This window comes from Phascolarctos cinereus, unplaced genomic scaffold, assembly GCF_003287225.1.
Source record: "Phascolarctos cinereus isolate Bilbo 61053 unplaced genomic scaffold, phaCin_HiC Scaffold_1;HRSCAF=81, whole genome shotgun sequence".
NCBI classification, from domain to species: Eukaryota; Metazoa; Chordata; class Mammalia; order Diprotodontia; family Phascolarctidae; genus Phascolarctos; species Phascolarctos cinereus.
In genome coordinates this window covers 75,573,447-75,590,819 of record NW_027555514.1, presented here as the reverse complement: position 1 = coordinate 75,590,819, position 17,373 = coordinate 75,573,447, and the positions used below count along the sequence as shown (strand labels likewise).

General features: G+C 38.2%; 1 long non-coding RNA gene across 1 annotated transcript in view; it reads left to right on the top strand.

Moving 5' to 3' along the window:
* Window positions 1-8,916, top strand: part of LOC110211197 (uncharacterized) — a 15,049-nt gene extending 6,133 nt beyond the window's left edge. The window contains exons 2-3 of the long non-coding RNA XR_002325299.2: window positions 2,952-3,009; window positions 8,796-8,916. This is a non-coding gene — a long non-coding RNA (uncharacterized LOC110211197). The remainder of the gene's footprint in view (window positions 1-2,951; window positions 3,010-8,795) is intronic.
* The last annotated feature ends 8,457 nt before the right edge of the window (window positions 8,917-17,373 follow it).

Below are 17,373 nucleotides of genomic sequence, written 5' to 3'. Positions count from 1 at the left end.
TGCAACATTTAACACAGTGCCTGATATGTAGTAGGCACTTAAATGTTTACTGACTGACTGATTGATTTGCTAACCGAATGCCTCTTGTCCTTACAATCTCACAGAATGGAACTCATACGCCCTTTCAAGTGTAGAACATCACTGAGTTGGATTTTGTTTTGCCTGCTTGATGTAATAAGTCTTCTTCCCATTTCTCCATTGGTCTCTCCCCTTCTCTAGGACATCGGATCCCCATCATAGAAAGCACAGTACATTGGAATATTGCCAGTATAACCTACCTCTCTGGGTTCTTGTGAGGAAAGCACTTTGTAAGCAAGTGCTATATAAATCTCAGCTACAATTATTAACTAATTAATAATCAACCAAGAACATTTATTAAGCACCCACAATATGCCAGGCACTGTGCTAAGTGCTAGGGACACAAAAAGAGGCAAAAGACGGTCCTTGCCCTGGAGAAGTTTATAATCCAAAGGAGAAAAATGAAACAAAACATGCAATTATATACAAAGCAGGCTATGTACGGGATAAATAAGAAACAAAGAGGGAGAGCACTGGAATTAAGAGGGATTAGAGAAAGCTTCCTGTAGAAGGTGAGATTTTAATTGGGACTTGAAAGAAGCCAGGGAGGTCAGTACTTGGGATGGAGAAGGGAAATTATCCCAGGCATGGAAGAGAACCTAAGAAAATGCCCAGGTTCAAGAGATGGGATATGTTGGTCATGGAACCACAAGGACGCCAGTAACACTGGATCTAAGGGTACATTGCAAGGAGTAAGGTATAAGAAGACTGGAAAGATAGAAGGGCTTTGAATGCCAAACAGAATATTTTGCATTTGAATAGGAAGTCACTGGGGTTTATTGAGTAGAGGAAGTGACATGATGAGACCTGTGTTTGGGGAAAATCACTTTAGTGGTTAAATGGAGGATGGATTGAAATGGGGAGAGACTTGAGGCAGGCAGACCCATCAACTGGCTATCACCATAGTCCAGGTATGAGGTGATGACGGCCTACACCAGGGTGGGAGCAGTGTCAGAGGAGAGAAGGGGGCGTATTCCAGAGCTGTTGCAAAGGTGAAATGGAGAGGCCTTGGCAACAGATGGGGTATGGGCTCTGAGAGATAGTGAGGAATTCAGGATTACTCCTAGGTTGTGAGCCTAAGGGACTAGGAGAATAGTGTTGCCTTCTATAGTAATATAGAATGGGGGGAGGGGTGATGCTTAAATGTTTAGGGGGAAAGATAATGAGTTCAGTTTGGGACACATTGAATTTAAGACGTCTGCTGGACATTCAGTTCAAGGTATCTGAAAGGCAGCTGGAGATACAAGATTGTAGGCCAGCAGAGAAATTGAGGCAGGAAAGGAAGATTTGAGAATCATCAGCAAAGAGGTGGTAATTAAATCCACTGGAGCTGATGAGATGATGAAATAAAGTAGTACAGAGGGATGAGAGAAGAAGGCCCAGGACAGAACCTGAGGGACATCTACCAATAGAGGGTGTGATCTGGAGGAGGACCCAGCTAAGGAGACAGTGGTTAGGGAAGAAAACCAGCAGCATGTGGTATCGGAAACCGCAGAGACGAAAGTATCTAGGAGAAAAATGATCATCAGGGTCAAAAGCTGCAGAAAGACCCAGGAGAATGAGGGCTGAGAAGAGGCCATTGCATTTAAATCTTCGGTAACTCTGGAACAGAACAGTTTTTGTGGAATGATGAGTTTGGAAGCCACGATTGTAAGGGGTTAGGGAGAGAGTGAGAGAAAAGTGTAGTTTAGATGGCCTTTTCAAGGAGTTTTGCTACAAAGGACCTAAGAGAAATAGGACGATAGTTAGCAGAGATGGTAAAACCAAGTAAGTGATTTTTTTTTCAGGCTAGCCACTATTATTACCAGTAGCTCTATATCTGTTACATGAGTAATAGGGTGTAATTGGAAGAGCCCTGACTTTGGAGTCAGATTCCCTAAATCTGTTAACATTCATTGGGCAAATCTTTTTTTTTTTTTTGCTTTTTTGGCTAGGCAATGGGGTTAAGTGACTTGCCCAGGGTCACACAGCTAGTAAGTGTCAAGTGTTTGAGACCACATTTGAACTCAGGTCCTCCTGACTCCCGAGCTGGTGCTCTGTCCACTGCATCACCTAGCTGCCCCCCAAATCATTTTCTTAGCCTTAATCTAATATGTAAAAGTCGAGGTCCAACTCAATCATTCTTAAAGTCCTTCTTGGCTATTAAGTCCTATTATCTTTGCCACTTTATAGTTCTGGAGAGAATCCTGATTTTAGAGTTAGAAAACCTGAGTTTGGATTCTGGCATAACCGCTTATTAGGTGGGTGACCTGGAAGAAGTCCTTTCCCTGCTCCCCATCTGTTTTCTCATTCCACTGATCACCAAGCATTTATTAAGAATCTACATCATGCCACGCATTATGTCGGGGTTGCAAAGACCGTGACAACACGGATTTTCTAGGTGGTGTTTTGGAGAGAGCACTGCACTTGAAATCAGAAAGCTCTGAGTTTGAATTCTGATTCAGGCACTAGCTGTGTGATGCTGAGCACTGAACTCAGCCTCAGTCTCCTAATCTGAAAAATGGAGATAATAATTAGCACCTAGCTCACTGCCTAGGAACAAATGAGTTAACGTATAGAAAGTGCTTTGCAGACCTTAAAGTGCTATATAAATTCTAGTTGTTATTACTACTACCAGCCAGACCTTGTGTACATACATACCAAAGTCTCTTCCAACTCTATATCCAGTCTTGTTTTGTGTAATTCTAGAGACCTCAGGGTAGAATCTCAAGGAACTACCTCGGTAATGATTAAACAGTTCTCAGTTTTGATTAGAAACTTTCTTGTTTTTCTCCCAGCAAAGGATTCTCCTCCTGGGTCACTCCCTGTTCCCGTAAAGTTGTGGGTGTAATTTTTCTTTCTTTCTTTTTTGTTTGTTTGTTTGTTTGTTTCAGCTCTAGTGAAAGATGTCCAGCAGTCATTCCCTCGGCTTGAAATATCTCCGCAGCCCAGGTACCCTGCCTCACCCCACCCTTAATGCCTTACTCCTGACTCAGAGGGAAACCCTCTGGGAGTGAGAACTGAGAGCCTGAATCATCCTTATCCAGGCTTTATTGTCTTGCAAAGTATCTACTGCTCTGCCGGGAAAGCCTGGACTGAAATCTGTTGCCAATGAGTGTGACTAAAGCCTCAATTATTCTGCAATCCTTAAGGACCGCAGGCATTTTAGCAAAAACCAAAAAATAAAATAAAATAAAATAAATCCCCTTTAGTGTCAAAAAGAAAAAAAAAAGGAGCTCACTGCTGGGACTCTGAGTCTAGGAGTCCAGGCTTTGCCTCCTCCAGCTAGCTGTGTGACCTTGGGTGAGTCACTTAGTTTTTTAATAAATTGTACTTGCCCTACCCAAGTTTTACTGTGAGAATGAAATGAAGTGATACATCTGTGAAACTATTCAGTGGGAGAAAATAATTTAAGCACTGGGATTTGGGGACACCCTAGCCATCCGTGTGTTTTGTCTGTGCACTAACTGTTGTTTTTGCCAAAACCATTTCGATGTAAACAAAAGTGTTTGTTTAAATTCATAGGGCTCAACCTTCACAGCCCAATTTCATTAAGATTTTGAACAGGGTCTGGTCATCTGTTCCATCAGGAAGTGAGTGAATTAACCTGTCCAGAATCACCCAGGTATTAAGAACAAAGTGCTTTGCAAACCTTAAAACATAATGTAATTGCTAAGATTATTATTAATATTCTCATGGTTATTAACATATGATTATAATAATTGTGTTGTACAGTTATTAATACTCATAATTGGAATTTCTATGGAGCTTTAAAGTTTGCAAAGCACTTTACATATTATCTTATTTGATCCTCACAACAATCTTATGAGGTAGCTGTTGTTATCGTTATTATTATTATCCCAATTTTACAAATAAAGAACTGAATATGAGACAAGTGAATTGACTTGCCCATGGTTACCTTCCACCGTCACTCAATAATGAAACTTTAATAATTCAGAGTTTTTTATTATTTTTTACATTGAAAAATAAATTTTAAGTTGGAGGGCTTAACAGCACCACAGATTTGGATAATTAAATGAGCAAAACAGAAAAGCTCTTCTAAGTTAAGACTTTGCTTTAAATGGGAGTAGCTAATTCCCATTTCCACCCTAGTATTATTTGTTTGTATTTCATATTTCATTCACTTTTTCTCAGAGTCACCTGGGTCATTGGTGTGTTTTCCATTGGTCGTTGAATGTCTCCTACCGTACTCAAAAGACCAACTGGAGGTGGAGGGTGGTGGTAGAGAGCAGAAAATAAAAACCATTTGCATTGAGAGTTGAAATAAAAAGAGGATGTTGTAGTTCAAGGTGAGGCTCATGCACATCTGTGTCCATGCAGAGAGCAGACTCTCAGGTAATTCTTTTGTGCACTAGACCAAGAAAAGAAAACTCAAGCTGCTTTATCCTCCTCCCCAAGCCTCATTAAGTCTAAATTCTAATCCAATCTAACAAACTCTTAGTTCTTAGTTTACCTAGACTCAGTCCTTGGCCTCTGAGAGATTACAATCTAGCGGAGGAAAAATAGGAAAAGGAAGAGTGGAATTGGCAGGCAAATAAGACATGGATATTATAACTAATACCTAATAACTACAAACAAAGTCATGAATAATTCCTGTGTTTACACTCCACTACCCAAAGGCTAATTGTTGATTTAAATATTGGCTCATGTTCTTTCTCACAAGTGTTAACACGTGAAAGTATTGTCACAAGAGCTGAGCTTCCTGGTGAGAAAGTAATTCAAACATACATGTAAAATCCAAACAGGTTCATTTATTAAAGGGCTTTAATCAAAGCAGAGCCTGCTAAGTTAAACAAACAATGACCTTGTTGGTTAAAGTAATAACAGAAGAGCAATTTGCTGACTTCTTTCTGCCATATTAGCTGGCATTCAGTAGTAGCCATCAAATATAGGTCAAGGGTAAGAACAGCTTTAAAGATGGTGGGCAAAAATGCATAGTTATCATTGATGACATATGAGAAAAATACCTAGGGCCTTTCAAAACTGTTCTAGGTGGGACCAGGCAAAGCAGCTGTTGTATTTGTAGAATTTATAGTTGGAAGGGACCTTAAAGATCTTCTAATCCAGCAGTTTTCAAACTTTTTAGTCTAACAGCTCCTTTATACTCTTAAAAATTATTGAGGATGCCAAAAAGCCTTTGTTCGTGTGGGTTATACAGGGTTTTTTAAAATGTGGGTTTATGTGAATTACCTAGCAGTATTTACCATATCAGACATTAAAACATTGATGATGATGATGATGATGATGATGATAATGATGACAAAAATAGTTTTTTGCCTTGAAGACTCCCCAAAAGGGTCTGGGGCACCCTTAGGAGTCTCAGAGCATACTTCAAGGATCTTTGATCTACTCTAATCCCATCACTTAGATCAGGAAGCTGAGGGTTAGAGAGTGACAAGGCCCAAGATCATACAGGCAGGAAGAAGTGGCACCACAGTTCCAAATAGGATCCCCTGACTCCAAATGCTATGGGCTTCCCACCATGCAACACTGTCATCATCAGTTCCCCATTTATACATAGGGTGGTGCAAAGTTCTTTGGTTCTGAAATCACAGAAGCCCTGCATTCAAATCCCATCTCTACTGTGTAACCTTGGCCAAGTTATTTGGCTATTTGGCGCAACGGATAATGCCTAAGGCCTAGAGTCAAATCTAACTTCAGACACTTATTAGCTCTGTGACCCTGGGCAAGTCACTTAATCGCTATCTGCCTCAGTTTACTCATCTGCAAAATGAGAATAATAATAGCACCTACCTCCCAGAGTTGTTGTGAGGATCAAATGAAATAATATATGTAAAGCACAGTGTCTGGCGCATAGGGTGCACTATATAAATGTTAGTTATTAGTAGTAATAGTACTATTATACATCCCTGGGGTTCAGTTTCCTCACCTGTAAAATGAGGAATTAAACTAGATGTCCTCTGCGGTCCCTTTTAGCTTTAGAACTAAGATCCGAGATGGTCCCTTTCCCAACTGCCCTTCTGAATCTGCTCTCTATCAAAGGTGATGCAGTGGATAGAGTGCCAGGCCTGGAATCAGGAAGACTCATCTTCCCGAATTCAAATCTGGCCTGAGACACTGATTAGCTGGGTGTCACTGGGCAAGTCATTTAACCCTCTTTGCTTTAGTTTTCTCATATGTAAAATGAGCTACAAAAGGAAACAGCAAATCATTCCAGTATCTTTGCTAAGAAATCCCCAAATGTCAGGAAGAATCAGACACAACTGAAAATAACTGAATAACAACTCAGTTAAAAAGTTTAATCTTTTAAAAATGTCTTCTCTGAAGTTTTTTCACTGGCCCTTTTCTAGTCAAATCAATGAGATTTCTTTGTGAAGCACTCACTATTTGCCAGGCATTATGCTAAGTACTGGGCACACAAAAAAAGACAAAAGATATTCCCTACTCTCGAAAAGCTCACAGTATAATGGGGGAGACATGCAAATAACTATGACCAAATGAGATATAGATAGGATAAACTGGTGATAGCCTCAGAGGGAAGTGCACTAAGATTAAGGAAGAGGGGGGAAGGCTTCTTGTATCAGCTTTAGCTTATGCATAAACTTTAGCTGAGAGTTAAAGGAAGCCAGGAGGGAAGATGAGGAGGGAGGGAGATCCTTTTCTCTTCTCTCCATCCTTTCTTTTGACAAACTCATTCACTATTATGATTTTTTAACAATTATCTCTATGCAGGTGTTTCTCAAGTATCTGTTTCATATCCTGACCTGTCCTGTGACTTCTAAATCCATATCTTCTATTGCCTATTGGTCATGACCAATCTTGAATTTGTTTCTCTCTAAACCTTCTGACTTCACCATTTCTGACTCACCCAGTCAATTGAAATGTTTATGTTTGGTGTTTCCCTCTTTCTCACCTTTCATTTCCTATTAGTCATCAAGTTCTATTGATTTTACTTCTTCTACTTGTCTTCTCTTCACTCTAAGTAATGATAATAATAGTAATGATAATAATAGCAACTGCTTAAATTTTCCAAAGAACTTTATATATATATTATCTCATTTGACTACTTCAGCAGTCTCTTAGTTTTCTTGTGTCTATTCCCTTCCCCTTGAATCAGATTCTTATGAATTGATCTAGTCATGCTACTCTTCTGTTAAAAAATATTTGGATACTATCAATTTCCTGCTGAATTAAGTTCATACTGCTGATATTTAAATACTCAAACCTCTCCCATTAATTGACTCCAGTTTCTCTTTTCAAATTCATCTCATAATACTTCTGTCCACATACTCTGTTCTCTAGCCGGTTTGAATGAGTGTTTCTGACAAAAATCATGTGTTTTCTCATATCCATGAATGGATGAACAAAAGATGAATGAATGAAAGAGCAATTATTAAGCATCTGCTTTGTTACAAGTATTGTACTAAGTGCTGTGCAAAAACTGAAATGGCCCCTGCCCCCAAGAAGTTTATATTCTAATGAGGGAAACACCACCTAGATGACAGTGGCCAAGGGAAAGAGTTTTGATCTGGAGAGCCATGGGGATTGGTGATTGATCCACAGGGCATTCAGTTGACAGACTCTTTCCAAAAAACTATTACTCTTTATTTGATGGTGCTACTCATAGCAAGAATTGGAAATAGGCTGACAGAGGGGCAGCAAGATTGCATGTACTTGGGTAGGGTAGATGGAAAGATGGCCTCAGGGACCTGAAGCACAGTCTAATTTGGTCTGGTCTGGTTTGGAGCAGGCTAGATACACTGGGCTAGACAAATTGCTTTTGCCCCATGCCTTTGCTCACAACTGTCCCTTGTCTCTTAAATGTCTTCCCTTCCCATCTTTATAGATTAAATTCCTACTTATACTTTAATGGCAATCTCATTCATGAGGGTAGAGTCTTAATTTTACCTAAACTTTGTATTTCCTCCAGTGTTTAATATGGCGCTGCATGCCTGGAAGGTGCTTAGTAAGTCTTGTTGAATTGAATTGATTTGAATGTCAATGCATTTAACTTTCTAAGAACAATTCATAGTGTGGATACGGATGGCTAAGCAGGAATACTGCTATAAAAAAAGCAGACATTCAAGTCCCTTTGATAGCAATAACACCTTTCAGTGAGGGCTGCTTTTCACAATCAGAGCTCTTTCACAGCTGTATTTCATCCTCACAGTAGCACTGTGATAGAGGTATCAATCAAACAAGCATGTATTAAGCACCTACTATGTGCCATCCATTAAGAATACAAAATCAAAAGTGAAACAATCCCTACTTTCAAAGAGCTTTCATTTTAGGTAGAGTAGATATTAGGAGAAGGCATCGATAATTAAGGCAAATTTTCATTTTTTCAGAAATTATATTACTCTGACAGTGGAATGCTACTCTGATATTCTGTTCCATCATGACTTGGAGGTGACTCTGGAGATTTTTAGTGTTAGCTTCATGATGAAATGTAGAACTCTTTCACAGCTAGCCTCATCACTAGAAAGTTGAGCAGCAGATAAAGAACTCAAAAAATATATATCTATAAAGGAGTGGAAGGGCTCTGCTTTATTTCAATGAAAGTGTAAAATCAAGGAATCTTTTGGAGTGAATTATTCATTATTACATACTCTTGGTACTAAATCTTGAGATTGGCACTCGTGGTTTGTGTGATATAACATTGCAATATGCTCACATTTCTGAAATAAAGTATTTTTAAAATTCACTGAAATTTCATCTAACTCATTGACTCTCCTCTCTATTATCCTATTTTACAGATGAGGAAATTGAGGCCAGGGGTAGTTTCCTTTCTTGAGAAGTCAACTGATGACCAAACAATTAATGAATGAAGATATTCTGACTTCTGGTTTTTGTGCTTTGTCCATGATGTCACTCTGTATGTTGGTAAAAACCAAAAAGGAAATACTATGCAAATAGGGTTGTCATTTGTTGAATTAGAATTCCATTGTTCAAGGACCTTTTTCTGAGAAAAGGCAAATGGTGATATTGATTTTTCGACATGCAAAAAGGTGTTAGCATCAATTAGGAGAATTTTCCCTGGAAAAGAAAACAAATTTTGCCATAGTTTAAAAAAAAAAAACAAAACAAACATAATTGGAGACATGCAGCTAGAGTAAACCAGAGTGAATAAAAGGTCCCCGAGAAGTAATAGTAACATGTGGTATCTCATTAATAGAATACTTGAAAATTATAAAGTACTTTGTATTTATTTTTTCTCATTTGAACCTTGCAACAACCCAAGGAGGTATGTGGTTCAAATGTTATTACCCCTATTTTTATAGATGACAGAGGCCAAGTAATTTACTTAAAGTCACATAGGTAGTAAATGGCAGATTCAGGATTTGAACCCACTCCCCAAGCCTCATGACTTCCTCATTTTTTTGTTTTTTTCCACTATACTCTACCTCTTTCACTCCCAAGATATTTGTCGGGGGGCTTCATGACCCATAAGTCTGTGAAAAGGCATCTGGTAATAGCACGACTCCAACATACCTTATTTTTCATAAGAACATTTGCAGTGGGCCTAGAGAGAAGCTAGATAAGATCCTGTAAGACAAGGTACATCAGAAGATTAGAATTTTAATTGTATTTTTTTAATTAACAAAAAATTATTTCTTCCTCCTTTCTCTACCAATGGAAAAGAAAAAGAAAATCCTTGTAAGAGATATAGCAGTCAACCAAAACAAATATTAGCCATGTCATAATTAATCCTCTGGAATCATGGTTAGTCACTGGATAGATCAGAGCGCCTAAGTCTTTCAAAGTTGTTTGTTGTTGCAACAGATGCTAATATAAATTATTCTCTTGGTCCTGCTCACTTCACTCCGCTTCAGATCATCCAAGTCTTCCAAGGTTTCTCTGAAACTGTTTCTTATGATGCAATAATATTCTATTACATTCAGATTCCATCATCTGTTCAGCCATTCCTCAATTGAAGGGTGCTCCCTTAGCTTCCAGTTCTTTGCCACCACAAAAAGAGCTGCTATAAATATTTTTTTTAATAAATATGTGAGTCCTTTTCCTCTTTCTTTGATCTCTTTGGAGAGATAGGCCTAGTAGTGGTATCACTGGGTATGAGGACATACATAGTTTAGTAATTTGAGAGAGGAGAGCATTTTCCATAGCTTTCTAAAATGATTCTACCTACACATCTCCACCAACTGTTCATTAGCTTGCCTGTTTTTCTGCAGCCTTTGGGAAGGAGAGACAGAAAAGAAAACCATGAAAAGAACAGGAAAAAGAAGAAAATGGTAGCTGGGCCTTGAGCTCTAGGATCTCATTTGGACCACAGTGAGGTTGATGAGAAGCCACCTGAGAAGGTCTGTCAGAGGTTTCAGAGACTTTTCTGTTGCCACTGAAAGCAAGCTTCCTTCAGGTGCTTCCGCTCTAAGAAGTCAATGTTCTCAAGATTATTGGTGCTTCATGGAAGTGAACAAGCAGATGCCTGGGCAGAGAGACTTTTCTCTAAAACTAATTTTTAACACGCTGCCGAGAGAATTGTCCTGTGGCATTTGATGCCTGTGGAAAGCATTTGTTCTGGCAAATGCCTGCTACTAATTCTAGTTCTTTGTCATTTACCTTGTATTCTGTTTTAAGTGAATATTCTCCTATTGGAAGTGGGGAGCAGAGGAAAGGCCTTCGCCTTAGACTCAGTCAGGCCTCTTTTTCTCTCCTCCCTCCCCAACTCCCACTGCCATCTTTGATTGCAATAGGACTTTCTAGCTTCAAAGGGTCCAGAGCAAGGATGGGGAATCTGCGGACTTAAAGCCACACAGCCTTCTAGATCCTTAAGTATGGCCATTTGACTGAATCAAATTAGATTTGTTCTGTAAAATTTGGAGTCAGTCAAAAGGATGCACTTAAGGATCTAAAAGGCCATGTATGGCCTCAAGGCCACAGGTTTCCCACCCCTGATCCAGAGGATATTGGACTTCCCATCTTCCCACCACTCCTAAGTGTTATGCCAGCATCAGTTGGCAGTGTGCAGCATCAGTACCACACAGTTGGGAACCAAAGACAACCAGACTTAGGGCTCTCCTAAGAGGAGCTTCTGAAGTACTCCACAAAAGGGAGAAAAAAGACTTCCAGTAACCGGGAGTTGTAAATGTGACATGCGCTCTCTAAGCTTCAACCCATTTCCCCTGGGCTCTGTATCTACTTGAAAGCAGAGTGTCACAGACTTTTTTTGGTGGGGAGGAATGTTTTATACCAACTCATCCCATACCACTTATTAATAATAACCTTTTCTAAAAGCTAAAATAATAAATGAATAATATTTTGTTTTGTCAAAGGGGCATTTGGATAAAAAATAAATAAAAAGGGTGGGGATTCTGAGCAGTGGTTTTGAATAGATGATGAAGCCAAATAAATACTAAGAACCTAAACATAGCTTTGAGTGCTCCATACTGTAGTACAACTAAATAAATGAACTTGTCCAAATTATTATGTTACCTAAGCACACATTTCACTATGGATGACCATAAAATTTAATAAGGCTTAATAAGGCAAGATGATGGGAAATGGAAACCCAAAGAGACTTGAGTTGGAAACTTCATTCCCATAACTGGCAAAGGCGGATGGGGTCATTTTCTCTGCAAGGTCCTGAATAAATTAATACTTCATAAGTAGTGACAGTTTAATGGGTCATCTGACCTTGAGGAAAAGATAGGAACTCTGTTCTTGTGTAGTAAAACAAACACCAAACAACTTGCAAATAAAAAGCAGACAATGGATAGCACACTTTTTAAAAGAAAAGCTTCAGAATTTGTGGACATTTTAAACAGCCACTTGGGAACACATAAACTGTTTCTCAAGTGCACAGAAATGCATTAAGGATTGCACTGCTTTGCGATAGGTTGAAAATACAGTGTTAAGAAAGTTGAGAATTTTGTTTTGTGAAGAAGAACATGCATAATATTTGAATGAGATTTAGATTTCAGATCGTTAATTAGCTACCTTAAACTTGTGGCCATTTCTGAGGCATATGTATTTGTGGTTTTTGTTGTTTTTTTTTAATTTAAAGAAGAAAATCTTTTTTTTTTCACTGTTTTTAAAAGGAAGAGCCTTGAATCAATTCACAGCACTCATGAAAAGAGGAGGCTAGTTCTAGCCCATGTTTGACTATTCAGAACCTGATGATTCTGTATCTAGATTTCTTGATGGTCACCATTTTTATCCTGCTTCCTTCCCCTTAGTCATTACTACTACCTCCATTTAAGCGCTAGCAGGAAGAGGGAAGGAACACAACACAGCTAAACTTTTTTGTTTGTTAGCTCATTTTGGCAAAAGGACTCTTTGGGGAGGAGGTCAAACCCATTGGCTGAAATGTTTAGAGGTCTTATAATTTCCTTTATCTCTGCTATTTCCCACAGTGGTCAAATACTGGTATGAGTGAACTAGATGTTATCTGCTTATACAATACCAAGATTTCTAGGGTCCCGTACAATTAACTACTATTTGTCATGGCCATCTAATTGGTCTTCCTACCTCCAATCTCTCCCTCTTCAATCTATCCTTTGAATTGTGCAAAATTGCTATTCTAAAACATAAATATGACTTAATCAAACATGTTCCCTACTATCTCCAAGTTAAAGTTAAAGCTCCTCAGTCTGATTTTTAAAGTCCTCCATAATCTGACTCCCACCTACCTTTATGGCCTTATTTGATATATATTACTCCCCACTTGCCCACTTTCTATTCTAGTTAAATTGGCCTACCAGTTCTCCCCTCCCCCATACATGTTGTCATTTCCTGCCTCTGTGCCTTTGCCAGAGTGCTGCTTCCTGCCTGCAATGTGCTCTCTCTTCCTAGCTTTCATCACATAGAAACCACCACTTCATTTGATGGAAAGTTCAAGTATCCACTCCTATTTCTGTACTTTTCTGATCCCTCCAGTGATTAGCATTCTTTCCTTTATTAATCCATATAATTTATTTAAATTAATGCTTATGGTTTTGTATATCCTTTGTATTTACATATGTAAATCTGGTATCTGTTCAGTAGAAAGTAGGTTGCGTGAGGGCAGGAATTGTTTCATTTTTGTCTTTGTACCCCCCTCACCTAGCATGGTGCTTTGCATATAGTAGGTATTTAATAAACCTTTGTTGAACATAATATAATTTAATTTTTCAGCAATTTTAATAGATTAGTAAGGAAAATAAATTGTATACATTATGCTTGGCCTTCCCAAGGGTAAGAATTCTTGGTTATGGAAATTTCAACACTGCTATCAACAAAAATGGGAATTCACCTATGGCAGCCCTCCTCACTTAGACATATTTCTTATGCAGTGAAGGTTTAGGGTTTAGGTTTAGGGCCTGAATGAATGGTTAGAGTGATTTTCTGATTAAATTGAAACTAATTAAGGTGACAAGTAAAAGGTTTGTGAAGAGGCTTTTGAGAATAGCAACTTCTCCAAAACAGAACTCAGTATCTTTCTTCCTAAGCCTTTCCTTCTTCCTGACTTCCCTATTACTCTTGAGAGTTCTTCTCTCCTCTCAGTCACCTGGGCTCCCAGCCCCAGAATCATCCTTAACTCCTTACTGGCACTCACCTCCCATGTCCAATCTATGGTCAAGTCTTATTTCTACTTTTACAATATCTCCTATATTCAACTACTTCCGTCCACTACCCATGTGCAGGTCTTCATCCTTCACATCTAGACCACTATAATATTCTGCTTGGTTTCCTTCCTTTGGTCTCTCCTCAAGTGATCTTCCTCAAGTACAGCTTTGATCATGCCACTCCCCTACTCAATAAATTCCAATGGCTTCCTGTTACCTCCAGGATCAACTATAAAAATTCTCTGATGAGCTTTTAAAGTCCTTTATAACTTACTCTCTTCCCTTCCCTTTCTAGCCTTCTTACACTTTTCTATCCTCTACATACTCTATGACAAAGCTACATTGGACCTACATGTTGCTCCTTGAATAACCCATCTCTTACCTCTATGGCTCCTGGAATGCTTTTCTGCTCTCCTCTGACTCTAGGCTTGCCTGGTTTCCCTCAAGACTGAGGTCAATCCTCACCTTCTACTAGAGGTCATTCTTTTCCTGTCTCTTACACTGTTAGATCCTTCCCTCTGAGATTACCTCCCACCCACATTGCTTATATGTATGTGTATATGTATAATGTACATATGTAACTATCTACCTACCTATATGTTGTATACATTATATATATATATATATATATATATATATATATATGCAATATTTGTAGTTGCTTGCATGTTATCTCCCCTGTTAAATTGGTTTTGCCTTTCTTTGTATCTCTGGTGCTTTGAATAGTGCTTGGCACATTAATAAATGCTCATTGACTAACTATTGGATGTAGTACGTATTCCATCATTGATATACCATCATCCTTATCCTCATCCTCATCTCCTACAATAAATGTTTTCAGTATCCTACTATGTGTAGGGAAATCTGCTAGTTACTTGGGATATTAAGAGGTAGAAGATGTGCCTTCAGGAGGTTTAGTTGAAGGTAGGACCATCTGAACAAGATAATTAACAGACTCAGGTACCATAGGCTAAACGCCAAATGAGGAACCTCAGAAGTCATCTAGTCTAACTTGAATCTGAACGAGAGTTCCCCTTGAAGCATCTCCAATGAGTGGCCATCTTTCTTCTGCTTGGAGATTTCCAGTGAGGTGGAACCTGCTAACTTCTTGAGGCAACCTGCTATACTTTGGGACAACTCTATTTGTTAGGAAGTTCTTCCTTCTTATGAAATGTAAATATTCCTCCATTCAATTTCCACCTCTTGTTCTAATTATGCCCTACAAGGACAAGCAAGACAAATCTAATGTTCAATATGGCAGCTTGAGATGCTAACATGTGACTCTTAAATCATTTCTTCTTCAGGATAAACATCCTCAGTTCCTTCAAATGATCTTTCCACTGCATGATCTTAAAGCCTTTCACCCTCCTGGTTGCCCTCCAGCTTGACAATGAACTTTCCAAAATGTGGCACCCAGGACTGAAAGTTGTTCAAGATGTGATCTGACCAGAATGTCTCTCTTAATATAGACTAAGATTTTATTCACTTTCTTCATGTCACAGTTGAGTCCTATTGAGCATCCTATTGATGTCCTAAAACACCCAGATATTTCTAGAACAAATTGATTTCTAGCTATCATTCTCCCATGTCATAAATCTAGAGTTGATTTTGGGGAGCCAAATACAGGTTTCTTACATTTCTCCTTGATCAATTTCATTTTTTTTAAATTATAGATTCAACCCATAGTTCTGTCCCTTTGAAATCTTTTTACATCCTAACTCTGTCATTCAACATATAATCCATCCCTTCCAGCTTTGTGGCATTTGCAGTTATGATAAATATGCTTTCATTCAAGTCTTTGATAAAAATGTTGAACAGTACAGAGATAGCAACAGATTTTTATGACAATATACTGTAAATCTCCCTCCAATTTGTCAGGAAGCCATAAATGGCTGTTTTTTGGGACTATTCACCTAGTTCCAAATCACTCTAATTGTACTATTATTTAGACAAGTGACTCCTAGCTTTTTTTTTAACCTAAAAGCTTCTTTTTAATGTAAAAATATTTTGCAGGCCCAGATATGATAATAGTTGTACTATTTAGTAACAAGTCATACTAAGATTCTATAAACGTTACCATGAATCCTTTGTAATGATTCTAATGGCTTTCTGGGGCCCATAGCATATATATTAGGAAATACTGATATAACTTATATTTCTCCATCTTATCCACAAGGATAACATGACAGATTTGTAACACAAACTATCCCTTTAATAGTGCATTCTGTAAATTTGCCCTATCTACCTGGATCTCGTCCTTATCTTGTTTAGATATGTGTCCTGCCTCCATCTAGACCTTCTGAAGGCACATATTCTACCTCTTACCATTCAAAATTAGGGATGCTTTCCCCCTAAGGCATTCCAGAACATTATTATTAATAATAAATCCCAGAATAAGCCAGGCTTATTATTTGAAGATGCTACTCTCTTTCCTTTTTTTGAAAATCAGAACATTTGTTCTTCTCTAGTCCCCTAGAGCTTTTTCCTTTCTTGACAATCTTTCAAAGATCATTCATGGTACGAATGGAGAGGACATATACAGGAAAAGTTCTGAAGCTGGAGATGACAAGATTTGACAACACATTAGCCATGTGGGGTAAATGCCTCAACTTCCTCAATTGTGAAATGGGGATGACAACAACACCTACCTTGAAGGGTTTTTGTGAGGATCAACTGAGATAATACTTGTAAAATGCTTAGCACTGTGCCTAGCACATGACAAGCATAATATAAATGCTTATTCCCTTCCTTTCTCCCCAAATGGAGAGTTGAGGATGATACCAAATAGATAGGGAAAATTTCCAGAATGCATTAGTGACTAGGTGACTAGGAGGGTGTGATACTCTTGACAGGAATAGGGAATTTAGAAAGTCCAGGTGAAATACTGAATTGTTTTTTGGACGTATTGAGGTTGAGATGCCCAAGAGGCAATTGTGTGACTCTAGTTCAGGAGAGAGACCAGGATTGTATAGGTAGATATGGGAATGATGAACGCAATGAACACTATTTACATAAAACAACTTATGTATGCTGGTAATTTAAAACAATGCTCTTTTTTAATTGAATGACAAGTATGAGAAGCCACTTGTGGCTAAAATAATACCTTGACATTTCCTAGAATGGCAGATCAAAATCATGCAACATTAAAATGTTGAAATTTCCTAAAGAAACAGTACTATTAAATTGCTTTTGTATTTCCTTATCAAAACCATCACTGATGAATCTAATCTTCCCTCATTTCCTTGGAGGAGGGCTATATCTCATATTTCTTAACTGTTGTTGTTATTGAAACTTTCAAACTCCTACATAAAGCCTTTCTGATTGTTATAATTGTTAATGTTCCTTCCTTCTTAAAATTAATTTGTATTACTATGTTTTGCTAATCTATAACCTCCTTGAACACAGGGACTGTTTTGTTTTTACCTTTATCTCTCTGATGACTAGCACAGGACCTGAATATAGTAGTCAATGAATAAATGTTTGTTGAATTTCATTTGATTAGTTCTGACCTGGGCTAGGAACCGAAAAAATCCTCTTATTACATACAGTGTTGGTAGATTTTCTCAGAGTTATAGAATAGTAGTTAAACTTCCATGTCAGTAAATTTAGATCTGTCAGTAGCTTTTGAAATGAATGACTTCAAGAATTATCAACCTGTTTGTCTTTTGGGGGATATAGAGGAACTAAGAGACTCTTTAATCATTCTTTCTATTCAGTGGATAGAGGAGATACATTTGCCCTCTCAGAGAATTTGTGAGGCACTCTAAACTAC